The 15,795-nt window shown below is 32.9% G+C and overlaps 1 pseudogene; it reads left to right on the forward strand.

The window, feature by feature from the left end:
• Positions 1–11,549: 11,549 nt before the first annotated feature.
• LOC124984402 (transcription elongation factor SPT4-A-like) lies at positions 11,550–11,834 on the forward strand (annotated as a pseudogene).
• Positions 11,835–15,795: the final 3,961 nt, after the last annotated feature.

Below are 15,795 nucleotides of genomic sequence, written 5' to 3' on the forward strand. Positions count from 1 at the left end.
AAGGCACAGAGATATAAACCAAAGGAATGAACAACCTATTCAATGAAATAACATCAGAAAAATTTCCAAACCTGAAGAATGAAATGGAGAGTCAAATACAAGAGGCTTACAGAAAACCAAATGCACAAAATTACAACAGATTCACACCAAGACTCATTATAATGAAAATGTCTAACATACAAAATAAAGATAGAAGTTTAAAGGCTATGAAAGAAAAGCATCAGATTACATTTAGGGGGAGACCAATATGGATATCAGCAGATTTCTCAGCCCAGGCCCTAAAAGCTAGAAGGAACTAGAACAACATATTTCAAGCTCTGAAAGAATATGATTGCCAACCAAGAATCTTATACCCAGCAAAACTAACCTTCAGATTTGAAGACAAAATAAAATCCTTCCATGATCAACAAAAGTTAAAAGAATTTACAAATAGAAAGTCTGTGCTACAGAATATTCTCAGCAAAATATTCCATGAGGAGGAAATGAAAAACAACAATGTAGGTCAGTAAAGGGAGGAACTACCTTAAAGGAATATCCATTCAAAGGAGAAACCAAGTCAAGTGAAAAACCAAAAATAAGCCCAAATGACTGGGAATACAAATCATACCTCAATAATAATCCTGAAAGTTAATGACCTAAACTCATCATCAAAAGACACAGACTGGCAGATCTGATTAAAAAGCAAGACCCAACAATATGCTGCCTTCAAGAGACTCATCTCATTGATAAGGACATCCACAGACTAAAGGTGAAAGGATGGGAAAAAACCTACCATGCACACAGACTCAGTAAAAAAGCTGGGGTTTCCATCCTTATTTCAGATAAAGTGGACTTCAAGCCAAAGTTAGAAGGGATAAATAAGGACATTTCATACTGCTTAAGGGAACCATAAATCAGGAAGACATAGTGATTATGAATATTTATGCCCCAAACAACAGCACATTTATGTATGTCAAACAAATTCTTTTCAATTCCAGGAATCAAATAGACCACAACACAATAATTCTGGATGACTTTAACACATCGCTATCAGAATTCATGAATAAATGCTTTCCCCTCCAGAGTCCTATCAACAGAGTATGTTAGCTAACTTTGGATTTTTGCCAATGGAGAGAGAGAAAATGGTCTTTCATCCACAGTTTTAATTTACATTTCTCTTTTTTAATGAGTGAAGTTAACTATCTTGTTGTTTATTAATAGCAAATTTTATTTCCTTTTTCTATGTTTCAAAAGGGTTATGATTTTGTCAATTTACATGTTAGGAAGGATAGCTCTTTGTGATATGAGCTGTAAATATCTCCCTTAGTTGTCTTTTTTAAAGTTTGTTTACAATTCTTCTTTCCATAAAAAATTGATTTTTATGTTACAAAAAAAAGGGCATATTTTCAAATTAGTTTTAGATGTATAGTATGGATATCACATTATATTAAAGTTCACTGGGCAACTATTCCTTTTGATTTAGATGATATATTGTGAATATCGTATTAGTATTAATTGCCACAGGGCAAGTATTATGTTAGTTTCAGATGCTATAGTTTTGATATCTCATTACTACTAAATGCCATAAGGCACTTGTTTATTTAATTTGAGATGCCATGCTATGGATATTATAACATTTTTAAAGGCCACAGTGCAGCTATTGTACTAGTTTTAGATGCTATATTAAAGATATCATATTAGCATGGAAGACAACATTGAAGCAATTACATTAGTTTTGAAGGCCACACTATGGGTATATATTAATTTTTCAGACCACAGTATGGATATTATTTTAGTAATAAAGGATATGGGGCAGTTATATTAATTTTAGTTGCTATAGTATTTATATCACATTAACATTAAAGGCCAAAGTACAGCTATTACATTAGTATTAGATGCTATACTAAAGATGTTATAAAAGCCACAGGGCATTCATATATCAGTTTTGTATTCTATTATGTGGATATCATGTTAGTATTAAATATCACAAGGCAGTTATTACATTAGTTTTAGATGCTATAGTATGGACATTACATTATATTAAAATTAAAGACTAAACAGCACCTATTACATTAGTTTTAAAATAAATACCTGTATTATATAAATTATGTCACAGGGAAACTATTATATTAGTATCAGATACTACACTATGGATATTATATTAATATATAAGGCCCCATGATAGTTATTATATTAGTTTTAGATTGTATAGTATTGATATTATTTTGGTATGAAAGTCCAGAGGGCAGAAATTGTATTAGTTTTAGAATCTATAATACAGATAATGTGTTCATTATAATAACTACAAGCCAGCTATTTTATTAGTTTTGTAATACTATAGTACAGATATCATATTTGTACTAGAGGCCACAGGGCAGCCATTATATTACAGTATAGGCCACAGTATATGAAAGGCCACATGGAAGATAATATCTTAGTTTGAGATGCCAAATTATGCATATTATATTAATAGTAAAGGCCATAGGGCAGTTATTATTTTAGTTTTGTGGCCAAAAGACATTTAGTACATTGTTTTTAGAGGCTGTAATATGCATATCATATTAGGATTAAAGGCCAAAGGGCAGATAATATGTTAGCTTTAGAAGTTATACTGTGGATATCATAATAGTCTAAGGCTACACAGCAGCTATTTTATTAGCTTCAGGTGCTACAGTATGGATACTGTCTTAGTATTAAGGGAAAATGGACAGCTAGTATACTAGTGTTAGATGTCATACTATCGATGTCACATTAGTATAAAGGGTCACAGAACAGTTCTTATGTCAGTTTTAGATGCTATAATATGAATATGATGTTAGTATTAAATGCACAGGGAAGCTATTATATTAGTTTTAGATACTAAAGTATGGATACTATATTAATATTAAATGCCACAGGGAAGTTTTAGGTCCACTGTATGGATATAATATTAATACTAAATTCCACATTTCAGCTCTTATATCAGTTTTAGATGTCATAAAATGGATATCATATTAGTTATAAAGTTCATAGGGAAGTTATTCTATCCACTACAATTCCATAGTATGGATGACATGTTAGTACTAAAAGGTCACAGACAGATGTTATTTCAGTTATAACACTAATATTATGTCCACATTATAGGATTTAAAACTGATATAATAGCTGTCCTTTAGCCTTTAATATTAATATTCATATAGTAGTATATAAAAACTAATATAATAGCTGCTGTGTGGCCACATTACTGATATTACATAATATTAAAGGTCACAGGGCAGCTATTATATTAGTTTCAGTTAGTGTATTATGATAGCATACTACTAAAAGCCACAGAGTAGCTATTAATTTAATTTTAGATGCCATTTATGAATATCATATTAGTATAAAAGACCAAAGGATCACTATTATATTATATCTAAATAGTACACTATTGTTTTAGTAAAATTTTTGCCACTGTGTCTAAGATTCCTGATAAGAAAAAATTTTAAAGAATGAAAATTTTATTTGTCACACATATTTTCCAGGTCTTAGTCCATAGAAGGCCAATGCCATTGTTCTTGGCCTAAAGTGAGTCAGAACATCATGCACAAAGGATGTGGAGGTAGAAAGCAAATCAGGACATGGCAAAGAGGAAGCAGATAGAGAACTCTGCTCACCAGAGACAAATATTCACCCCAAAGGAATGCCCCCAGTGACCCACCACCTCCAGTCACACACTACCTTCCTACAGTTATCATCCAATTAAATATTATCAGTGGACTAATGCACTCACTAGGTTAAGGCTCTCATAACCCAATCATTGCTTTTGAGTAACACTTCATATCTAAACCATAACATTCTGCCCTTGGTCCCCAAAAGTTCATGTCTATCTCAAGATGCAAAATACATTGAGTCAATTTCCAGGAGTACACATGTTCTTAACAGTACCAGCATTCTCCAAAAGTCAAAGTCCAAAGCCTCTTCTGATACTTAAGGCAAACTCTCTACCTGATACCCCATAAATGCCAAAAGCAAGCTACATACATCCAATATAAAAAGGCATAGATCAAACATTTCCATTATACAAGTGACAAACAGGGTCATAAAAAGAAGAGATAGGACCAAAACAAGAACAAAATCCAACTGAGCAAACAAGATCTATAGTTCCACATTCAGCATATCTGGGGCAAATGACATTATGATATTCCCTCCAATGGGCTTGTGTATCTCCACCCCTATGATTTTGTTAATAACAGTCTACATGGCCTCTGCTTGACTAGTCTCTGCTCAATTCCTACAGGTTTCCTTGGCAGATGCTCTGTGGTACTAACATCTCTTAATCTCAGGGGTTCCCACTATAGCATCAGCCTTCTTCATTCTCTCAGGGTCTGCCTGTGGGTATTACAACCCTAATACACTTTGCCTGGATTCCCAGGTTTTCCTTTGAAACCTCAGTAGAAGCCACCATGACCTCCCCAACTCCAATGTTCTGCAATCCTAAAGAACCAGCACCATGTGTTTGATGCCAACATCTGTTACCTCTGAGTGCCTGAGCAGTTGAGCATGGTTAAATAAATTCCTAGGCCCCTCTGTTCAATTAGGGTGCTTCACTGGTCTCTTCTCAAAGGAATTTTTATTTTTAAAACTTAAGCCTGAGATGGGGATGGTCTTGCCAACTTCTGAGATGCACACAAGTCTTCTTTCCTATTATCCCTGGGCAAAGTATTTGCCATCTCTTTAATAGTTATAATGTCTTTACAACCACAGATTCCTTAGCCTCAGTTTGACTCATTTTTCTGGCCAAACTAAAAGGTATTCTTTCTGCTCTATTTCTGATCCTGATTATTAAATAAAGTTGACTGAAAGCTGCCAGCAATATTCATGCCACTGAATGCTGTGTTGCCTTAAAATTTTTCTCTGCCAGATTAATTACTCCCCCACCTTTAAATTTAGCCTTACAGAAAATCTCAGAACAAAGGCAAAATGTAGACAACTTCTTAGTTAGAATGTAAAAATAATGGCCTCTCATCCAATTTCAAACAGAGGCCTTTTCCTTTGAAACCTTGTGAGCCCAGTGTTTACAGCTATTAGTTTAATACACTATAGTACACATAGAACATTAAAAGTCAAATGGCAGGTATTTTGTTAATGTATTTTTTTAGTGTAAGAAAGGCCATTATGCAGCTATTATATTAGTGTTGGATGCTATGACTACAAAAATTATATTAATGTTAGAGGCCACAGGGCAGTTAATATATCTGTTGTAGATGCTATAGTATATTGATTTTAGAAGCTATAATATGAATATCATAGTACTACTAAATGTCACAGCATGGCTATTGTATTAGTAGTAGATGTAACAGTATGGATATCATATTAGTATTAAAATCCATAAGGCACCTATAGTGTTAGTTTTAGATACTATACTATGAATAACATTAAATTTAAATACAAGGAAGCTTTGTATTAGTTTAACATGCTATAGTATTTATACTACATTGATATTAAATGCAATAGAACTTTTGATATTATAGTGCGAATATCAAATATCAAATTAGTGTTAAAGACCTAAGGGTAGCTATTATATTAGTATTAGATGCTGTAATATGAATCTCATATTAATATAAACATTATATTAATTTTAGATATTATAGTATATATAACATATTAGCATAATAGTCACAAGGCATATATTAGTTTTACATATTATATTAGTTTTAGTTTTATCTATTATGGATATTATATTAAGACAAAAGGTTACAGAATGCTTATTTTATCAACTTTTGATACCATAGTATTGATGTTATATTAATATTAAAAGTCAACACATAGTCATTATATCAGATTTAAAGACCACAGGGCAACTATATTATCAGTTTTAAGTGCCGGACTGGAGATATAGCTCAGTTGGTAGAGTGCTTACCTCATAAGCCAAGACCCTGATTCAAATCCCCAGCACCACACACACAAAAAAGTTTTAAGTGCCATATTATGAACAGTATTTTAGTACTAAAGTCCACAGGGCAGATATTTTTATTAGTATCAGAGGCCACAGAGTGGATGTTACACTAATATTAAGAGCCACAAGGAAGCAATTATATTAGTTTTACATAATATAAATATTATGTTTGTGTTAAAGGCCATAGGGCAGATATTAGATTAGATTAAGACATTATATTATGGATTTTACATTAATAATGAAGGCCAAAGGGTAGATATTACATTACTTTTAGACGCTATAGTATGAATGTCACATGTTTTAAAGATCAAAAGGTAGTGTTATATTAGTTTCAGATGGTATGTTATAGATATAGAATTAGTATAAAAGGACACAGGTCAGTTTTATATTAGATTTAGATGGCATAGTATAGATATAATAATATTAAAGGCTATATATTACATTATTTTAATATTAATATATTATCTAATATATAATATATATTATATATTACATTAGTTTAAGATGTAATAGTAAGAAGATTACATAATGTCAAAGACTATAGGACACACTTTCATTGTTTCTAGATACTGAAGTGTGGATATCACATTAACATTAAAGGTCATACATAGGGTATCTCTTATATAAGTATAAGATGATATATTATAAACATTATGCTAGTATTTAAGACCACAGTGTGTTAGTATTGGAGACAGGGGTCTGCTGAGAGTGAGGACGAATGATGCCTACCCCAGTAAACAGACATCAGAGACCAGGCTCAGAAGGTACAGATCTAATTTTACTTAGGATTGTACAAGACATATATAGGCACATTATCCAATCAGGTTAAGACGCTTGTTAAAACATAGCAGAACCAACCTATAGGTAAGCTATGCATTGAATTAATGTAAACAAACCAAGTATCCCTAAGTGATTCTGCCTGGCAACAAGTCTGAGACAAAGGACTGGGGGAAGGGCAAGTTTCAGCACACAGCATGAGGTGAGGCAGCATGGGCAAGCTCAAATCACAGCTTTCTGTGATGCTTGATGAGCAAGGCTTCCCCTCAGTTTGTAGCTCAGCCTCAGTAACTTCAAAGGCTTTCAATCCATGGCAAGTCTTTACCATTCCCTCAGTTTCTCCATCCAGACTTTTCAATTCACTTAGACCATGGTGTCAGTGACTGCTGACAAATAAGATTGAGGAATGTTCCCTACAACAGTGTAGTTATTAGCTTGAAATGCTACAGTACAGATATATTTTACTGCAAAAGGTTACAGGACAACTCATATTAGTTTTGGATGTTATGCCATGGATATTATAATAATGTTAAAGGTCACAAGGCAGCTATTATACTAGTATTAGATGGTATGGAATGGGTATTACATCAATAGGAAAGCCCTCAGAACAGTTATTTTCTTGACTTCAGATGCTCTAGTATGGATATTATATTAATATCAATGACCACAGTGTAACTAAAGTATTAGTTTTAGATGCTATACTGTGGATATTTTATTAGTATTAAAGGCCACAGGGCATATATTTTATTACTCTAAGATGATAGACAATAGATATTGCATTAGTATTTTTTAAATTTTTATGGGGTACAACTTTTCATTTCTATGGCTGTACACACTGGAGATTCACACCATTCATGTAATCATACAGGTACATAGGGTAATGATGTTTGTCTCATTCCACTATCTTTCCTTCCCCTATTACATGAGTATGAAGGCTACAGGGCAGCTATTGTATCAGTTTTAAATGTTATGCAAGGGATATCATAGTCATAGGACCATAGGACTGCTATTTTGTGAGCATTAGATGCTATATTATGGATATTACATTAATTTAAAAGTCAAAGAGCAAATAGTATATTCACATTATATGCAGTAGAATGAATATTATCTTGATATTTTGGCCACAGTGCTGTACTACATTAGTTTCTGATGTATGGATATGATATTACTATTAAAGGCCACATGGCAGCTATTACATTAATATTAGATGTTACAATATGGATATCACATTTTTATTAAAGACCATACAGCTTATATTATTTTATTATGCTATAGTATGGATACTTCATTAATATTAAAGACCACAGGGCAGCTACTATAGTATTAGTTTTAGATTCTATAAAATGGATATTATATTAGTATTAAAGGCCATGCAGCAGCTGTCCCAATTGTTTTAGATGCTACAGGATAAATACTACATTATTAGTAAAGACCAGGGGGAAGCTATTATCTTATGCTTAGTATTATGTGGATATCACATTAGTACAAAAAACAATAGGTCACATGTTTTATTAATTTTATTACTTTTAGATGTAATTATCATGTTAGTGTTAAAGGCCACAGGGTAGCTATTTTTTAAATAAAATGTTTAAAAAAGAAACTGCAGTATGAATGTTCCATCAATTAAAGGTCAAAGTGCAGCTACTATTTAATTCTAGATGCTCTAGTAGTATATCACAGTAATATTATTTTCAGATATTATAGTATTGAGATCTCATTGATATTAAAGGCCATAGCACACATATTTCTTTAATTTTAGATGCCTTGCTATGGATATTACATTGGTATTAAAGGTCACAGTGCAGTTTTGTATTAGTTTTTGATGGTATATTATAGGTATCCTGTTATCATGTGAGGTGACATTGAGGCAATTACATTCATTCTGATACCACACTATGTATATTATATTAATGATAAAAGATACAAGACAAGTATTATATTAGTTTTCCAGGCCACAGTATGGATATTTTGTTAACAAATGAAACAGGGCAGTTATTATATTAATTTTAGTTGCTATGATATATGTATACATCATAATATAAAGGCCACAGGTAAACTATATGTCATATTAGATGCTATAGTAAAGATGTTATGTTAATATTAAAAGCCACAGAACTTTTAATCTATTTTCAATGACAGAGTATAGATATCATATTAATCTTAAAGGTCATAGGTCAGCAAATAAATTTAGATGCTGTAGTGTGGATATTATATTAAAATTCAATGTCACACAGCACCTAGTACATTTTTAAATCTATATTACTGATATTATGTTAATTGTAGATGTCACAGGGTAGTTATTATGTTAGCTTTGGATACTATAACATGGATATTATATTAATATATAATAGCAAGGCAGCTATTTTATCAGTCTAGATGTTATAGTATGGCCCCAGGTAATACTATATATCACTTGTAGTTCTTAAGTATGGATATCATGTTAGTATAAAATTCAACAGGGTAGTTAGTTACTTAATTTTAGATATAAAATTTGAATATTATACTAGTTTAACAGTCACATAGCAGATATTATATTGGTTTAAGGTGCTATAATATAAATCTCATATTAAATTAAAGGCCATAGAGTACCTATTTATCAATTTTAGATGTTATAGTATGGATATTAAATAAATATTAAAATCCACCATAAAATTATGATATGAGTTTTACAAGCTATAGAAAGGGTGGTACATTAATATTAAAGGCCACAGGACATCCTTTACATTGGTTTTAGAGGCTATTGATATTACATTAGTATTAAATACTACAGTGCAGCTATTATGTTAGTTTTAGATGCTTCATATGGATATCATATTAGTAATAAAGGCCACAGCATATCTACTATATTGGTTTTAGTTCCTATAATTTGGATATCATATTAGTATTAAAGACCTCAGAACAACTATTATATTCATTTTAAAAGCATATAGTATTAATATTAAAGATTACAATACTGCTATTATATTACTTTATGATGCTATACTATAAATATTACATTAATATTGAAGTCCATAGGACAGTTGTTACATTAGTTTTATGATGATATAGTATAGATATTATGTTAATATTAAAAGCCATACGGCAACTATTATGTTAAATTCCATACCTGAATTCTACATTCATATCAAAGGCCACAGAGCAGCTAAATATATTGGTATAAGATGCTATTAGTATTAAAGACCAAAGTTGACCTACTATATTAGCTTAAGATGAAATTGTATCAATGTTATATTAATTCAAAGGCCAGAGTTCAGCTATTATATTGGTTTTTTATGCTATTTTATGGATACAATTTAAGTATGAAAGGTTGAATGTCTGTCGGGGTTTCTGGGACCCCCAGCCTTGGACACGGTCAAGATGGCGCCTGGCGCTGAGCCAAAAGTGGCCAGCCATACAGTAAACAACCAGAGAATTCCAATGATTGGCTAGTTAACGATGTGATTAGAGCATGCCCCCCTCGTTTACCTATTTTATACCTGCAGCTGTCCGCGCGTTTACCTCGTGTGCTCTCCCCTGATTGGTTGAGGTGTATATAAGCTTGATGGGCGGGGGAGTAGCAGAAGAAGCTGGGAGTAGGAGCAGAAGCTGAGAGCAGAAGCTGAGGGAAGAAGCTGAGAGCAGAGGCTGAGAGCAGAAGCTAAGAGAAAAGGCTGAGAGTAGGGGTAGAAGCGGAGAAGCGGGACGACCGGAGCAGGCGAGAGTTAAGCGGAGGGAAAGAGAGCAAGAGAAAGAAAAGAGAGAAGAAACTGAGAGTAGGAGTAGGAGCTGGGAGTAGAGGCGTGCAAGCGGGCGTGAGCCGAGCGGGAGAAACGAAGCGGCCGGAGCAGGCGAGAGCCGATCGGGAGAAGAGTGAAGTGCAGGAGAGGGAAAGAGAGCGAGAGAAAGGGATAGATAAGAAGGAAAGAAAGGAAGACTGTACGCAATATACTTCCAAAGCTTCAGACGTTTGTCGTGTCTCTCTCTGCGGGCAGAGGGAACGCGATAAATGTCAGTTATTATATTAATTTACATAGCAAAGTATGGATATTACATTGATATTACAGGCAGTTGTTTCATCAGTTGTAGTTACTAGTGTATGACTATCATGCTAGTATTAAGGCCACTGGATATATTAACTTAAGATGCTACAGTATGCCTGTTACATAAATATTGAATGCTACAGGCAGTTATTATATTTATTTCAGATACTATTGTATGAATATTATATTAGTATTAAAGACCACAGCACAGCTATTATATTAGTAGTAGATGTGACAATATGAATATCATATTAATATTAAAGGCCCCAGAGCACCTATAGTATTATTTTAGATGTTATACTCTGAATGTCATTTTAGTATTAGATCCACACAGAGCAGCTATTACATAAACATGCTGTAATATTGATATTACATTGATGTTAAAGGTCACAGAGCAGCTATAATATTAGCTTTAGATGTTATAGCATGAATATTACTGTTGAAAACCACAGGGTAGCTATTATATTACTTTAGGATGCCAGAGCATCAGTATTTCCACAGTAATAAAGAACACATGGCAGATATTATATAGATGCTATAATATGAATACCATTTAATATCAGGGCCCTCAAATCAGCTGTTATAATAGTTTTAGAATCTATAGTTTGAATATGATATTAGTGTTTAAGGCCAGATGGCAGACATTTTATCAGTTTTAGATGATATATTATAGCTATTATATTAATATAAAAGACCACAGGGAAACTACTCTTTTAGATTCTGTAGGATGGGTATACTCTTAGTAATAAAGCACAAAGGAAAGATATTACACTAACTTTAAAGTGGATATAATATCAAGTGAGCTTCCTGCAGTATGGAGGCTCTGGCCATGACCCTCACCATTCTTATCTGAGATGATGGTGTTGGAGACTGTGCCTTAGGACCTGTGGCATCTGTTTGCTTGTCTGTTGTGTTCACTGGTCAAGACAATAGACCAGTTTGAATATGATGGTTGTGATAATTGTGATGCATACCTACAAATTAAGAGTAATTGAGAGATGGTATATGACTGCACCAACTCTTCCTTTGAGGGAATCATTGTGATGATGTATATGCAGTGTCATTCACTGGTCTCCTGCCCCAAGGAATCATGCAGGAGCTGAGTGGCCTACAAATCCAGAAATACGGCTATAAAGACCTAGCAAGATGTGGGCTGTCAGCATCTCCTTCATCTGCTTATTTTTGTTGTGGAACTAAACAGGCAGAACTTCAAATACTTTTCACCCTCCAACTCTGAGAATCAGCAAACCATTTAGAGGGCAACACATTCTGTCTCTAGGCCATTTCACCTTGGGACTACTGATGGAGGTGGAGGGGTTGGGGCTGGAGGGTTCAGAGAAACTCAATTGAGGGGAGAGGATGCTGGTTTTCTGGCTCACATCCAGGACTGTGCCCTTGCCCATGAGCAGTACTTTGGGTTAAATTCCAGTTAACATGAACCACTGGAAAATTCTTAAAATCATGACACATGACTTTCCTCCCTCTCCCTTTCTCTTAGCTAGGCACAATAAGGGCTCACTTGCCCAGTAAGCACCATCCCAGCACAGTGGAGGCTCTTCTGCTCTTGTACCTGTCTCTGAGCTCCAGGGATGCAACCTTCCTAGTGTACTTGCTTGAGTCTCATTGGAAGATCTGCTGTTCTGAGACACGGTAACCCCTCAGTGTTGTCCCATTGTCTAGTGCTTATACCCTGCCCTCTAGACATGGCATATCAGTCTCTCTTGAAATCTTGAAGTTTTTTAGTGTTCTTTGCCCCTTAACTTTGTTTAATACTGCTTCTTTTCCTTCTTTGTCTCTTTATTTTTACTGATCTTCCCGTACCTTTGGCCAGTCTCATCCTCACTTTACATTCCCCTCTCTGGAGACTTTCCAGACTCAGGTGACTTGTCTGGGGAGTTTGTACCTCTGTGGGAAGTTGGCTTTCCTTTTCTAACTTAGTAGGGGACTTTGGGTAACTATGTTGGTCAAGGTGAGTTGTTTGTTTTAAAACAAAAAATAAATTGCCATAAAAAAATAAAGTGGATATAATATGGAAGTCTAGAGGGCAGCTATTATATTAGTTTTTTTGTTTTGTTTTTAGATATACCTAACACTAGAGTGTATTTTGACATTATACATACGTGGGAGTGCAACACCATGGATATTATATTAATATTAAAGAGCACAGGGTAGTTATTACATTTATTTTACATGATATAGTTTGTATGCTACATTAGCATTAAAAGCCACAGTGCAGTAATTATATTTGTTTGAGCTGCTGTAGTATAGACTAACATTAATAATAAAAGTCACAGAGTAGCTATTACATTATCTTAGATAGTATAGCATACATATTATATTAATATTAAAGGCCAAAGAGCAGCTATTATATTAGTATTAGATGCTATAATGTGGGTATATTAATAACAAAGGTCACTTGACATATATTAGGATGCTTTGGTATGGATATTACATTAAATTGAAGACCACAAATCACATTTTATATTAGTTTTAGATGCTATAGCATGGATAGTATAATATTACAGGACCAGAATATCTATTACATTAGTTTAAGATGATATAATATAGATATTATGTTACTATTAGTGACCACAGAGCAGCTATCATTTTAGATTAAGTTGCTATAGTATGGATATCATTTTACTACAAAAGGCTATAGGGCAGTTGTTATATTAGTTTTGGAAAATATAGCATGGGTATTATATTAATAATAATGGTTATAGGCAGCTATTATATTAATTTGTATTAATTTTACATGCTATATTATGGATATAATAATACTAGAGTCTCAGAGCAGCTATTGTATTCACTTTAGATGCTATAGTACAAATATTACATTAATATTAAAGGTGACAGAGCAGCTATTATATCTATTTTTAATAATATGTTGTGGATATTATATTAGCATGAAATACCACAGGGCAACTATAGCATTAGTTTTAGATGCTATACTATATATGTATTATATTAGTAGTAAAGGACACAGGGCAGGTATTATAATAGTTTCAGATGCTACACTTTTGCATATCATACTAGTATTGAAGTCCACAGGATAATAATTATATTAATTTTAGATGTTAGACTATGAAAATTGCCACAATTTTAAAGACAATTTATAGCAGCTTCTATATTAGTTTTAGATGCTATATTATGGATATTATATTAGTGTAAAAGATTACAGGCAACTAATATATAAGCATAATGTTCTATAGTATGAATATAACATCAATATAAAAGTCCACTGTGGAACTATTATATCACTTCTAGAGGCTGTAGTGTGTATATATATATAATATATATAAGCATATACATTATAGTATATATATATATATTATGTTGGTATTACAGGCCTCAGAGTAGCTATTATTTTGGTATTAGATTCCATAATATGTACATCATATTAGAAGTGGAGGGACAATACTAGTTTAAGATGCCATATATGGATATTATATAAATATTAAGGGACACAGTGCATCTGTTATGTTAGATGAGATGTGACAGTATATATTATGTTAAATTGTGATGCTATTGTATGATATCATATCACTGTAAAAGAGCACAAGGCAGCTATTATATTAGAATTATATTATTATTATATTAGAATGGATGCTATAGTATTGATATTATACTAATATAAAGGCCACAGGGCAGCTATTATATCAATTTGGGATGCTATATTGTAGATATTTTAGTAGTTTTTAAATCATAGTGCAGCTATTATATTAGTTATAGATATTATATCATTATAAGATGCTACAATATGGATATTCCACTAGTATTAAAGGTCACAGAGAAGATATTATATATCAGATGCTATAGTATGGATATCACATTAGTTTGAAGGCCACAGGATAGCTAATATATTAGCATAAGATGTTATACCATGGATATTAATATTAAAGACAAGTGCAGCTATTATATTTAGTCTAGATGGTAGTGTATGTATATTGATGTTAAAGGTCAAAACTCAGCTATTATATTAACATTAGATACTACAGTATGCATATCCTATTAATAATAAATGCCATAACACAGTTACTATATTCATTTAATATGCTATAGTATTGATACTGCACTAATATTGAAGGCCACAGTGCAGCTATTATATCAGCTCTACATGCTATAGTATGTGTATGATATTAGCATTAAAGACCACACAGCAGTCATTATGAGAGTTTTAGATGCTGTCTTATGGACATCATAGGACTATTACAAGCCATTGAGTAGCTATTTTGTTCATTTTACCTATATCTGTATGGATATTGTATTAGTATTAAAGGCTACCAGTCAGGTATTATATTGGATTTAGAAGCTATAGTAGGCATATTATATAAGTATTAAGGTTCAAAGGTCAGTTATTATATTAGATTTTGATTCCATATTATGGATATTATATTAATATTAAAGGTCACAGACCTGGGCATGGTGGTTCATGTCTGTAATCCTAATGGCTTGGGAGGCTGAGGCAGGAGGATTGCAAGTTCAAAGCAAGCCTCAGCAACCTAGTGAGGCCCTAGGCAACTCAGCTAGACCCTGTCTCTAAATAAAATACAAAAATGACCTGGGGATGTGGTTCAGTGCTTTAGTTCCCCTGAGTTCAATTTCCAGTACAAAAAAAAAAAAAAAAAAAAGAAAGCCACAGGACAACTATTATATCTATTTTTAATGCTATAGTATGGATACAATATTAATATTAAAAGGCCACAGGACAGCTTTTATACTAGTTTCAGAGGTCACAGTATTGTTATTATATTAGCATTAAAGGCTTCAGGGCAATTATTATGTTAGTTTTAGGTGGTATGATATGAATATCATTAGTATTAAAAACCAGAGGGCATATATTATAATATTTTTAGGTGCCATAGCACATATTGTGTTACTATTGAAAGCCACAGGGAAGCTATTACATTAGTTTTAGAGGTCACAGTATGGATATTATATTAGTATGAAATGCCACAGGGCAGTCACTATATTAATTTTAGATGCTATAGTATGGATAGCATATTATGATGAAAGACCTTAAGGCAGCTCTTATATTTCTCTTAGATGCTATAGTATAGATATCATATTAATATTAAAGGCTACAATACAGTTCTTATATTA

The sequence above is a fragment of the Sciurus carolinensis genome, chromosome 5, assembly GCF_902686445.1.
Source record: "Sciurus carolinensis chromosome 5, mSciCar1.2, whole genome shotgun sequence".
Classification (NCBI taxonomy): domain Eukaryota; kingdom Metazoa; phylum Chordata; class Mammalia; order Rodentia; family Sciuridae; genus Sciurus; species Sciurus carolinensis.